The 14,551-nt window shown below is 42.5% G+C and overlaps 1 long non-coding RNA gene across 1 annotated transcript; it reads right to left on the reverse strand.

Annotated features, from left to right (window-relative positions):
• Positions 1-5,651: 5,651 nt before the first annotated feature.
• Positions 5,652-10,166, reverse strand: LOC308105614. The gene is made up of 3 exons (XR_013934918.1): positions 10,127-10,166; positions 6,069-6,104; positions 5,652-5,826 (listed from the first exon to the last, which is right to left on the reverse strand). It is a non-coding gene; the product is annotated as an uncharacterized lncRNA (long non-coding RNA).
• Positions 10,167-14,551: the final 4,385 nt, after the last annotated feature.

Below are 14,551 nucleotides of genomic sequence, written 5' to 3' on the forward strand. Positions count from 1 at the left end.
TGTGTGTGTGTGTGTGTGTGTGTGTGTGTGTGTGTGTGTGTGTGTGTGTGTGTGTGTGTGTGTGTGTGTGTGTGTGTGTGTGTGTGTGTGTGTGTGTGTGTGTGTGTGTGTGTTTAAAATAATTTGTGTGGTTTCTTACCTAGAACTGTAAGTCTTTTCTTGTTGCTGAGTTTTGAGGTTTTGGGACGGGACTGTCTCTCACCCAGACACCAGTAGACATCCTGGTCAGCATCTTCTACTTTACTGATAGTGAGGATGTTTCTATCTATACTGTGTCTATCAGAGGAGATAACTACTGTCTCACCTCTGAACCATCTATAAGTCCAGTCTGTATATACAGACTGTATTATACATGTAACAGTCAGTGTCTCTCCAGTGTAGACAGGGTCAGGTGAAAACCTCACAGTAGCTGTAGGCAGAGCTGTGGATACAGAATTATCACACGATCAAACACATGTATCTGTCAAAGTATGTATACTGTATGCAGTGCAGCCTTGAAAATAATATGTTTTTTTTGTTGTGGTTTTTGTGTTAATTAGTGCTTGATGATGTCCAACTAGCTAATCTGAGCTCCCTCCAGCTACAGTATGGGATCTTGTCTCTATCTACCTGCACAGCTGTCATGCATTAAGATCAGTGACATCATCATATAGTGTTTTAATGGGGGAAGTTTACTGAGATTATTATGTCAAATGATAGGAAATATATCCAGGCAGAAACTACTGAGGAAATGTCACATTAATAGTAAGGGTGTAACGGTTTTGGACCGAACCATTTAGCCAATCATAGCCAATCGTAATGGAATATTAAAAGTCTGAATGACAAATGTTGATCACATGATTCCAGAAGTTATATATAACAATTTGTGTGAGTTTTAGACAAAGTCTGTAGGAGTATTAGCAAAAATGCACAGACAGGGGTGAAAACATAATCTCCTGCCCCCGGGCTATCGGCATGACAGAGATTATTAAACAACTCACCATCAGCAGTGTTCAAGGTCAGAGCATCACTGTATTCAGTGTAGTAAACTGGATCTCCTCTCCCTGCTCTGCACCTGTAGACTCCTCCTACTGACACTCTGATTGGTCCAGTAGAGTATTGATCATCATGTATGATCAGTGATTGGTTGTTTTGGTACCAGTAGTATTCCCATCCAGATGAATCCTCCACAGAGCAGGTCAGTGTAACACTGCCCCCTGCTGGTATGACTGTCTGCTCAGCTTTCAGTGCGGCCTTTGGTTGATCTGTTGTTTACATTAGAGAAATAAACACACACTTACTGGACAAACTGCCTGGACAAGTTGAAAGCTACACTGAATATTAAATAATTAATTAATTAATTAATTAATACACTTGCTCAGTAGGATTTCCATTTGACTGGAATGTACTTTTAAAACACTTGACTTTCAGGTCGCCGGAAAATCCTATATTGTTCACTGTATTATGATCATTTGAAGTTATGTGTGGATTGGAGCAGCGGTGCTCCTGTGGGCCTTGGAGTCCCCTGATGGGGCCCAACGGGGCAAACATGGCCCCTGGTGTGACTATTGTCATGGCAGACCCCTGAACAGTGTTTGTGGCAAGTCATGTGCGAATTGGAGCAATAGTTTCAGTTTGCCTCATAAGTCTGGATGTTTGTTTGTGAAGTTGAAATATTACCATGTATCAGTTACAATAATTGAACCTTTCCAAACCCACACACACACACACACACACACACACACACACACACACACACACACACACACACACACACACACACACACACACACACACACACACACACACACACACACACACACACACACACACACACACACACACACACACACACAGCTGCCCACATGTAGCAGCCCCGCCTCTCTCTTCACTCGACTCGTCTTGTGGCTCCACTTGAAACTAACTGTCACAGCACAGATAACCTTGACATTGTGTGCCTATTTAGAGTATAAACCCTACTCCACACGCCCCTACACCACTGGACCTGACATATTGTCTGAATATATTGATAATAGTATGACCTTCAGACTGCAAATGAAAGTTAAAGACCATACGTCTGTCTGTCTGTCTGTCTGTCTGTCTCTCTCATATACAGTATCAAAGTTATACAAAGTATTCATACGTTTAAAAAACACAGCGACGACTTGGAGAATTGTTGGTCATGTTTGTGTTGAGCTCAACACTTGTATTCACCACTGAGATTCTGTTGAGGGCTTTAAGTGTATTCTGGATCTGCACTGGAAGACTTAGTATCCCAATAGTCTAGTCCCAATCGTGTGTGTGTGTGTGTGTGTGTGTGTGTGTGTGTGTGTGTGTGTGTGTGTGTGTGTGTGTGTGTGTGTGTGTGTGTGTGCGCGCGTGCGTGTTTGAAATGATTCATGTGGTTTCTTACCTAGAACTGCAAATATGTCCTTTTCGCTGAGTGTTGAGGTTTTGGGACGGGACGGTCTCTCACCCTGACACTGGTAGTCACCAAGGTCAGAATATTCTACTTTACTGATAGTGAGGTTGTTTCCAACTAAACGGTTTCTACCAGAGGAGGAAACTACAGTTGGAGTCTCATCTCTGAACCATGTATAAGTCCAGTCTGTATATTCAGACTGTATTGTACATGTAACAGTCAGTGTCTCTCCAGTGTAAACAGGATCTGGTGAAAACCTCACAGTAGCTGTAGGCAGAGCTGTGGACACAGAATTATCACATGATCAAACATGTTTATCTGTCAAATTGTGTGCTGTATGTAGTGCACTCTTGAAAATAATGTGTTTTTATTAGATTGTAGTGTTAATTAGTACTTGATGTCCAACTAGCTAATCTGAGCTCCCTCCATCTACAGTATGGGATCTTGTGTCTACCTACTTGCACAGCTTTTAATGGGAGAAGGTAAGTGAGATTATTATGTCAAATGATGTCACATCAATAGTAAGGGTGTAACGGTCTTGGACCGAACGAGGAAACCTTTTGGTTTTGTCTCCCCAAACCGCGGTTCACTTTAAGTCTCATCAAAAGACTCAAAATAGGTCTGAAATACACCCAGTAAAGGTTTAACAAATATATTATATTTAAATATGACCATTTATCAGTTACAATAATTAAATATTTCCAAACCCATACCTAAAGTTAAGTATATGTAACATAATACCGGTAGAAATGTGACTATGCAGATGACAATGCTCTAGTGTCAGACACAGCAGAGAAAGAAAGGGAACTACTACTGTCAGTAGAAAATGAGTGCGTGCGCGCGCACGCGCACACACACACACACACACACACACACACACACACACACACACACACACACACACACACACACACACACACACACACACACACACACACACAGCTGCCCCCGCCTCTCTCTTCACTCGACTCGTCTTTTGGCTCCACTTAAAGCTGTCACAGCACAGCACAGCACAGTCTCTCTCTCTCTCTCTCTCTCTCTCTCTCTCTCTCTCTCTGTCTCTCTCTCTCTCTCTCTCTCTCTCTCTCTCTCTCTCTCTCTCTCTCTCTCTCTCTCTCTCTCTCATACAGTATCAAAGTTATACAGAGTATACATACCTTTAAAAGACACAGTGATGGGGTTGCTGTACTTGGCAGATTGTTGGTCATGTTGGCGTTTAGCTTTACACTGGTATTCACCACTGAGATCCTGATGAGAACTTAAAGTGAATTCAGGTTCTGTACTGGAAGACTTAATAACCCGTTTGCTCTTATAAAATGTGTACATCCAGTCAGAGGCACTTTGTATGGGTATTGTACATTTCAGAATAAGAGTCTCTCCAATGAAAATCTCAGGCCAGTCAGAGTGTTTGCTGAGAACAGGAACAGGTGGTTCTGTAGAAGTAACACACGCACATACACACACACACACACACACACACACACACACACACACACACACACACACACACACACACACACACACACACACACACACACACACACACACACACACACACACACACACACACACACACACACACACACACACACACACTTCCATTAGACAGTTAGACTCTGACTGTGTGTGTGTGTGTGTGTGTGTGTGTGTGTGTGTGTGTGTGTGTGTGTGTGTGCGCGCGCGCGTTTAAAATGATTCATGTGGTTTCTTACCTTGAACTCCAAGTCTTTTCTTGACACTGAGTGTTGAGGTTGTGGGACGGTACTGTCTCTCACCCAGACACTGGTAGTCATCCTGGTCAGAATCTTCTACTTCATGGATAGTGAGGATGTTTTTAACTAAACCTTTTCTAAAAGAGGTGAAAACTACAGTCTCACCTCTGAACCATCTATAAGTCCAGTCTGTATATTCAGACTGAATTGTACATGTAACAGTCAGTGTCTCTCCAGTGTAAACAGGATCTGGTGAAAACCTCGCAGTAGCTGTAGGCAGAGCTGTGGACACAGAGTTGTCACATGATCATGTCAAATTGTATACAATATATGGTGCAGTCTGTTGTAGTCAATTTAAATGATCTGATTAATTGGTTGGTGATTTTTGGCATTGTTGTTTTTTCATTGGAAATACTAATAGTTGACCAAACTGTCTGATATATAGATGCTAATGCCCTTCCGTCAGCTACAGTATGGGATCATATACATCATGATCAATGACATCATATAGTGTTTTTAATGGGGGGAGTATTCAATGAATGTATAGAAAATATATTGAGGAAATGTCCTGAGAAGTCATAAGTCACATCAATAGAGGCTATGCGCGTGTCATCATCGTACCCGGAAGTTATGCGGGAACGCCTACTGAGTGGCAAAAAAATACTTCCTGCCCTTGACAGCCCCATACATCCAAACAGAAACGTGCATCCGATTGTATTTAACAACGTTAAGCTCACCAACATGGCAGCTGTGCAGAAAGTATGAATTGTCCTCTTTCTATTTGCAAAGTCATTGTTTCATAAAAATCCACCGTAAACATGTTATGAGATACTTTCTGTCAATAAATTACGTGCAGGTGATATTTTTCTAAGTGTCAGAGTTTGGAAGCGCTCGTTTTCAATAACGCAACGTCCCGCTGCCTCCTGCATCATGTGACATTTAGAAACAGGTGGTACGCAGGACCGTTGAGTGATTTACAACGAGCGCTTGCAAACTCCAACGCTCCTCCATGCTGCTCAATGTTTTACCACTCAGTCTAGATGAGGGGGGCGTGTCCCGGTGGAAAAGTGATGCATGTGGATACTCTCTATCCACAAGTTTCCTAGGGGGTTATGAGCATCACTTCCTGTTGATTTAATTGGATTTCATTGGATCAAATCGACAGGAAGTGATGCCCACAACACCCTAGGAAACTTGTGGATGCATTAAATGACTGAGTAATGTGATGGCATGTGGATTTTCATTAAGTTTTGTTTTAAATGAAAATGTCAATGAGAACTCTAACCACCCTTATTTACAACATATCCTGGCAATGAATGTGTTGATATAATGAAAGATGTAGTGGAAATGCTTTCCATAGAATTATGATACAGGATATGCATGTCTTTCTTTATGTGTATAGAACTATAATTAAAGGTTTATATATGAGTGTATGCATGAGTTTAAACATAATGTCAGTGATGAGTAAATGTTATGATTTACCTGATACAGTCAGTCTGACTTTATTGCTGTAGTCTTGAAAATTGTAACACTGGTATTCACCGCTGTGGCTTGGGTCTGTAGACGTAACTTCAAATGTATTCTGACGAGAGTCAGGGATAAATTGAGAACCATTGAGGTTTAATCTATACCACTCTCTTGTCTTCATGTCACATGTGAATGTAACAGATTCTCCACTAAATATCTGGGACCTGTTTGGCTTCAGGGTCAGAGCTAGAACACAAACACACACACAGAATGAAACCAAATGTTATAACCCGTCTGTCTGTCAGTAAATCACAGTAACAAGCAAGTTCAGTAGTTGCACACAACATGAATTAATACATAATAAAAAGTGACAAATAATAATTGCTAGGATGCAGTCAGTATGTGGCAGGTGTAAATACTCTTATGGTCTTTACTGAGTGAATAAATCAATAAATACACAAATAAAAACATAATGAATACATCTTCACCTTGACTGTGTCCATAGCAGAACAAGCTGCTCAGCACTGAAACACATTTAATGAGACAATATCAAGTTAAACATAAATATTAATTATTACTAATTAACATTGTATTTATCCATAACTAACACAACACCAACATAAACAGCTACATTTGACTCAAGTTCAACAAGATCAAATAACAATTAGGCTATTGCTGTTTTATTAAAGGAGCACTTCACCCATTTTCAACCTTATTTATAATGTTTTATTAAAGCTGCACTGTATAACTTTCCTGTTGTACAGCGGATTTGAACCCAGGTCTCCTGTGCAAGTGCTGTTTTTTTACCAGGTGCCCTGAGTCTATGAACAGTCAGACCTAATCGGCATAATCGGGTAAATAGACAATGAGGTCTATGAAAACAATCACACACACACACACACACACACACACACACACACACACACACACACACACACACACACACACACACACACACACACACACACACACACACACACACACACACACACACACACACACACACACACACACACACACACACACAGGGGATACATTGAATTTTGACCTTGGGGTTAAAATTCCTGTCAAACCAGAAACCAGATGGTGTCAAAGGTCGTGTCTAACCTAGACACAGGATCTAAATGTCTCAATAGAAGAGCAGGGAGACCAAGTTATATTGTATTGACATACTGTACCATACAGATGTACTAGTTGTATTAACAAACTTTACCATCCAGATGCACAGTTATATTGTATTAGCATACAATATAACATACAGATTAGACACAATAATAGAAAATGTTATTCTAAAGGAAAAGTAACATACATTAACACAGCTTTAATATGAACTGCAAATGCTTGACCAAAGTAGACAAGTTTGTTATCTCTCTGTCAGGCCATAAGTCGGGGTGGTGGAGATTATGTTTTTGCCTGTCTGTCTGTCTGTCTGTCTGTCTGTCTGTCTGTCTGTCTGTCTGTCTGTCTGTCTGTCTGTCTGTCTGTCTGTCTGTCTGTCTGTCTGTCTGTCTGTCTGTCTGTCTGTCTGTCTGTCTGTCTGTCTGTCTGTCTGTCTGTCCGTGTGCAGCTAATCTCTGAAACCATTGGACCAATCAGTGTCAAACCTTTCCTGTACAATGCCAGCAGTAAGACATTCTAAGGGCCTCATGGTGACGCATGGCCACTTTACGTTTACCCCCCTCCCCCCATAACCCCATCATACAAGTAGTTCCTACCTGTAAGCCCCCACATCGTCAACCCACCCTCCCCGCACACCCCCATCCCCCATCCACCACTCCCATCTTCTATACCAAGCAGGTAGACCCGCCCCATGTTCCATACCGCCATCTTGATTGATTGATTAATTGAATACTTAACAAGTGTGTTAAAAGTACAGGTAAAGTCAAAGGTTATGCTAAAAGGATAACACAAACAGCCTTGTTTCCATTGTGGACCATTGCACTCAATCAGTAAAACATGTGAATTGGGGCATGTGTTCTCTGTAGCTTCCTGTAGATGGCGCATGCACACAGTTTAGCCTAATCTGCATACTACACCAGAACAGGTGAAACTAGGTTGGTCTAGCTGGCTACAGACTACAATATGAGGATTTCAGGTGTTCTGAGTTGTTGTGACTAGCTAAACTAGTTTGGCTATTGTGATTGGTCAGAAGTTGGTCAGACTTTCAGTGAAGCCAGTGAAAAGCAGCAGTAGTTTGGAAGAGGACTCCCTCTTCCTTTGGTGTGTCCTGGTGGTGTCTAAACCCTAACCTTTAACTAAACAAAATCTATGCCTAACCCTAACCTCACAGAAACGATGCCTAACCCTAAGCTTTAACTTCACAAAAACTATGCATAACCCTAACTAACCATAACCTCACAGAAACTATGCATAACACTAACCATAACCTCACAAAAACTATACCTAACCCTAACCATAACCTCACAAAAACTATACCTAACCCTAACCATAACCTCACAAAAACTATACCTAACCCTAACCATAACCTCACAAAAACTATACCTAACCTCAAAACCACGTCCACCTGGGCGAAACACCGGGAAAAGAGAGAACCCGAGACCTAAGCCAACTTCCAGGATGTACAAACACCTCTGAGATCTCTGTCTAGTGACCATTCATAAACACAACCTTTCACTAGAAAGAGAAAACCTCCATCATAAAAAAGGTATTAAAACTATCAGTTCCACTGCTTCAGTCAGTGGCCCAACAGCACATGGTGGGCAGGGTGTGGCTTCCAGAACACAGAAGTGTGAAATAACATGTGCCTGTCAGACGTCAGTACGGTTCGGGGAGCCCTCCTGAACCAAACTGTTCTGGTGGACTGTATGCAGCTACTGTACCATAAGGCTGTTCCCCTATCACACATTTACTAAATTCTCTCTCACACACACACACACACACACACACACACACACACACACACACACACACACACACACACACACACACACACACACACACACACACACACACACACACACACACACACACACACACACACACACACGCGTGCACACCAAAGTATGTACAAATGATCTCTGGAGTTATGTGAGAATGATCATCAATACAGGCATTTCATATTCCCTATTGTTTCCTTGCAAATTGGCTTCCAAAATGTATGTGAGGGGCCTATTCCTTACCAAAACAATATATAAATGCCATGTGATGAACAACCTTTAATCAACCCCAAATTAGACTCATGCGTTTAGGGGCCTTTATAGAGCGCACCTCCAAAAGCACTATCACTTCTGCCCATAGTGGGCACATGTAATCATAATTTAAAATACCACTGCATATGGAGTCAAAGTGTGCAACACTTTATTTTATCTCTTTATACTTAAGGCCAAGGGTTCCCAAACTTTTCAGGCCGCGACCCCCCAAAATAATCATATTTGAACTGGGGACAAGCACATGGAATTGTAGGAGTTGAGGCATTACATTTAGTTTGACTCGGTTCCACAGATAAATATAGCCGAAATACAAGCTCACAACGCCTCACTATGCAAGGCGTTGTGAGCTTGTAGATCGGCTATTTTCACAAATATTTGACAATTTGGCCAATTTGGTATATTTTGGTACACTTATACTGTATGTTGGTTTGTTTACTGTTGAGTGAGAAAACAATGTTGTACATTAAGCTAAGCATCTGGGGACCCCCCCCCCCAAAACATTATTTGGGACTGCCCTGGGGGCACATATCTGTATAGTTGCATCATCACTGTTGTACTTTGGTTTGCTATTTTGTTATTATTAGTAAATCAAAATATTGTTGAAACGATAAATCTACAGCAAGGTGAAAACATTGGTGGAAATCCTATATGAAAATCAATTACTTCATTCCATTGGCATGTTTTACTGTATTCAGATTCAGCAGCTAAACTTAACAAAATGCTGTTTAAAGCAGCACTATGTAGTTTAGGGTATCAGTGGCCACTTTGGACACAAATAACATGGCAGCCAACGTCTATGACTTCATTACCCAAGATTCTCTGCAAGCATGTCCGGCAAGGACGCGCTGTGATTGGCCAGTCGTTGCTTTGACTGGCAGTTATGCCTTGGTGCCTTGGCAAATGCCAGGATGAAACTCATTGTCTCCCCTATACATAGTAATACAGTCAAGACCGTAGCAGGGACCCCCCTGAGTCTATACATAGTAATACAGTCAAGACCGTAGCAGGGACCCCCCTGAGTCTATACATAGTAATACAGTCGAGCCCCTAGCAGGGACCCCCCTGAGTCTGTACATAGTAATACAGTCGAGCCCCTAGCAGGGACCCCCCTGAGTCTATACATAGTAATACAGTCAAGCCCCTAGCAGGGACCCCCCTGAGTCTATACATTTATGGAAGGATGATTGTTATTGCTTAAACACACTTTATAATTTTTTGGGACATAATATGATATATAGTTATTAAAAAGTTACATATAGTGCTGCTTTAAGTTCAACCACATACATATTCCTTCTGGTTCAAATACTAGTCCAATACACCTGTTAGTAATGATAGTTCTATAACAGACCCATTAGTAATAACATGTATATACTCACAGAGTAGAAGGCAGGGCAGAGAGCGCACCATCTTCTCCTCTCTTGTGATGAACAGCTCTGAAAAAAATACTTCCTATTTAAGTAACTTTATGTCGAGAGAGAGAGAGAGAGAGAGAGAGAGAGAGAGCGAGAGAGACAGAGACAGAGAGAGAGAGACAGAGAGAGAGAGAGAGTACTTCCTATTGAAATAGCTTCATAAGGTATTGCTGCTGCTGTAGAGGGCGGGGGGGTGATGATTTCAGCATGTTTTTAGAACTTCTTCTTTAGATTAATTCAGATAATAATCTTTCTTCCTCTTTTTTGGAAGAGAGGCTGACATAAGATGTAGCTCATTCCTTACAGGTCTAAATACATTGTGAAATATAATTAAATATCTTATATAAAATATATATTCCTTGATTAGACACAGGGTCATGTCATGCACTTTCATGAATTGGAAAACAAAAATAAATCACCAGCTTATCTTGTTCTAGGTCTCAACATTCCCGAGATATGACTGATAATGTCAGTGGGAGAAGTATAGAATGCCAATTGTGCATATTATTTGTTCAAAATCATTTATGTTTTATCTGATTTCTATTTAAATGTCGTATTTAGAATGTTTGGCTCCACAGCAGGGGGTCTGGTCACAAACTCCTGTTACTGTCATTCAGTCAACAGCTGTGTTTCCATGTAAGGACTGCTTCAGTTACTGTTCTACTGATTGTGAAACTGTCAGTATAACTATGCTCCTCTGAGTGCACTTTTGTCCTGTTGGGGGCTTGAGGGAGAGAGAGAGGGCTTGCCAGCCTTGACCATTAAGAGCTAGACTGATAGGTGCTGCTGTGATGATCATCTTAGTTTCCAGCATGAAACTAGTGACATTTAAATTTTTGTCTACATGCTTCCGGTTGGGGGTCCTCACTAGGCTGCAAAAAAATTGCCCTCGGCCGAATTGGTCTGGCACCGCTCAGTTGTCATTGGATTTCACTTCCTCCGAAGTAATGAGGGACCAATCAGGGCCCAGAATGCAAATATGGGGCGGGTTTATCCCCAGAGATTTTTTTTTCCACACATAGATTCCAGACTAATATCTACGCAGTGATATCAGTCTGGCCATGCCAGGCTACGTCCTCACTGGCAGGTGAGCCAATAGGGTACAACAGTGTGTCCTCTCGATGGGGACGCGAGCCCTGCTTTCCCACCGGATCGTAGTAACACGCCCCCTTCTGTGACGCACGCGGAACTGCATCGCCCCAAGCCATGCGTCTCATTCCATGTAATGAGGACAGCACTGCCCGGCTGATGGAAAATAGTGCTCGGCGCTGGCACTGCCTGGGGGGGGGGGGGGGGGATCATTTTCGATTCTGTCCCTATCGGTACATAACTCCGATAAAGTTACAACATCGCAGGCGTGCCGTCTCTTGCGGACTTCGCAACGTTCGGCACGGCGACTCGCCCGCCTAACGGCTCGCTCGGCGGTGCCTCTCGTTGCTCAAGCCCGCCAGAGACGGCACGCCTGCGATGTTGTAACTTTTTTTTGCTACTATTGAACACCCTACCGAGTGGTCCGAGGCGGACCACTCGGTAGGGGCGACAAAAACTATGCCTAAGACTAACCTTAATCCCAATGAAATAATACCTAACCTCAATCCCAATAAGGTGTGACACACTAGACTAGATGAATATCAACGTCAGGAGAGCAATTTGATCCCAAGGCACTGGGTTGGAAGCCTGATGCTTAACGGTGCCACGGGGATACCTGTCAATGCAGGGGTTTGGGACTTATTTAAAACGGTCCGCTCACGTGAGAGGCAGTTCCACGTGCGTCACAGAAGGGGGCGTTGCCAAGATACTACTATGACCCGGTGGCAAAAGCTGATGCACAATGAGGGCTCCTAACTGGCAGGTGAGCCAACAGGGTACAACAGTGTGTCGTCCCGATGGGGGCTCCTAACTGGCAGGTGAGACAGTATTAGTTTACACCGTCCCGCATCCTACAATACTCGCGTCCAAGACTGGTTAAAGTTATGAAAAAAAAACTTATTTGCATACACACAGTACACACATTACAGCCTTCACTATGTATAAGTTAAGGATTTCCTGTTATGCCATCCTCCTCATATAGCCTATAGATCTAGCCTATAACAGATGCATTCTCAGATCATTATAGCAACCCTTGTTTGCTATACTGTAGTTAACTAGCCACAGTTCTGATTGCATGCAGACACATTTTTGCTTGTAATCATGTTCATATTTCACCCATTCACAATAGTCCTCTACTTCTTGTCCAGGTTTGTAATAGGTCCAATAGATCATCTCCAGTGGAGATGATCTCCCCAGAGTAGCTTTTTTTAGCCAGCATCCTCCTTATAAGAGCAACACAATCACCTTGTTTGTGAGATCTGTTGGCTAACTATCATATTTATGGGTTGTGTATTATAGTGAGTACTGTAGGCCAACTATAATATTTATAGGTTGTGCAGTTGTGCATCACAATGATCACTTGTGTAGTTATCATTTATTTTACTCAAGGCTCCAGAACATGGAGGGAGGTTTTTCAGTAAAAGTGGTGTTATTAGGGCTTGTGTGTGTGTGTGTGTGTGTGTGTGTGTGTGTGTGTGTGTGTGTGTGTGTGTGTGTGTGTGTGTGTGTGTGTGTGTGTGTGTGTGTGTGTGTGTGTGTGTGTGTGTCTGTATGTGCCTCGACAGAGCAGAGCGGTACAGTATCTGCTGTCTGCGTGCCGGTTGTGGTGGGCCGGTCTGGGCCAAAATGTCAGGGCCAAATTTCTGTCCCAGTCCAGCCCTGGATAAAGGCACTAAATGTATAAATGCTTGTTTACCAAACATTTGATCTTTTATTTGAAAGTGTATGATAAAGATGATTATTATAAACATGTATATGAAATGTAGCGTGTTTAGTGACAGAGGAAGGTAGTTATCATTTGCATGGTGAGTCATCCTGTGGTCTGGAGGGAGGATGTAACTTTAGGCAGCTCTTGTTTTCTGGTGGTTTCCTGCTTCTCTATATGCTGGTGTTTAAGACAATAAATACATAAATAAAATGCTGCTACATTGTCTGAAGGAAGACAAACAGAAATAAGTTTCATTCTCATGTACAGTTGCTTTGCACAAGATGTAACAATAAAGAACAACCTTGAACCTTGAGTAAAATAGCAAGAAGTGTGTTAGACCAGTGGTTCTCAAAGTAGGGTCTGCAGACCCTCAGGGGTCCTTGAGGGGATCTTTACTAAAATGAGGATGATTTTAACCCTGTTTTATACTTCTGGCTGATTTACAAGCTTGTAGCTCAGTGGCCTTGTGGTTAGTGTCCGCCCTGAGACTGAGAGGTTGGGGTTCGATCCCCAGCTGGGTCATAAAAAATCTCTCCCTGCTTGGCGCTGAGCATCAAGGGTTGGATAGAGGGTAAGTCTCTGCTACATACTAGCATCATGTCCAGTGGGTGTATGTGTACATAAAGCTGCCTCACGCTACAGAAACAGGAGATAGGCTCCTCCCCTATGGGCCTCATGGCTCTGCAAGGCTTACTTTACAAGCTTGTAAATCGCCTATTTTCGAAACCTTTTTAATAATCGTTTAAAAAATTCAATAATCTTGAAACTTTTTAACACAAATCTTCTCTTATGGGTCCCCTGGTCCAAAATATTTTCAGATGGGGATCTGCGGCCAAAGGCGTTTGGGGTGATTGACATGAAAATGTTTGAGAACCACTTTAATAGATAAAGTGAAATGATGACTTGTAGGATGTAGGTAAAGTATATAGACCAACCCGATCTCACACAGCTTAGTATACATTGCACAGAGTGTCATTCCGTGCACAGACAACTGGAAAACCCGTAAATCTGTGCATAGCCGCCTCCCATCTCCCCCATTGACTAAACCATTCCGGAGGCGCGCAGTCTCAAGGGAACTGGAGCCACGTGAGGGACCACTGAGTGAGCTAAAGCGAACAAGTTGCCGTCCCGAACGCTGCGACGTTCCCTTGAGCCTACTCAGCGCCGTTTGAGTTATGTACCGATAGAGACAGAATCGTAAATGTTGTTGTGGGGACTGCTCTGCTTCCGGGTTGCAACAGGTTACGCCCACCGTGGGAATCGCCGTACATATGCACGGATTTTCGGGTTTTCTAGGCAACTATGCACGGAATGACGTGCACTGAGTCCGTGTAATGTATAAGAGCTGATATAGACAAACATATGATAATGCTGTAGGATTTAAGTTTAGTGTGTCCATGTTGTTACACAATGTTGTTTGTCACATCTAGTAGTGTAGTGGTAAGCAGTAAGACAGTGGTTCTCAACCTTTTCAGGCCGGGACCCCCAAAATAATCATATTTGAACTAGGGACCCCCCAAAATAATCATATTTGAACAGGGGACCCCCCAAAATAATGATATTGAACAGGGGACCCCCCATAATAATCATAT

The sequence above is a fragment of the Gymnoscopelus braueri genome, assembly GCF_963280865.1.
Source record: "Gymnoscopelus braueri genome assembly, chromosome: 18".
NCBI lineage: Eukaryota > Metazoa > Chordata > Actinopteri > Myctophiformes > Myctophidae > Gymnoscopelus > Gymnoscopelus braueri.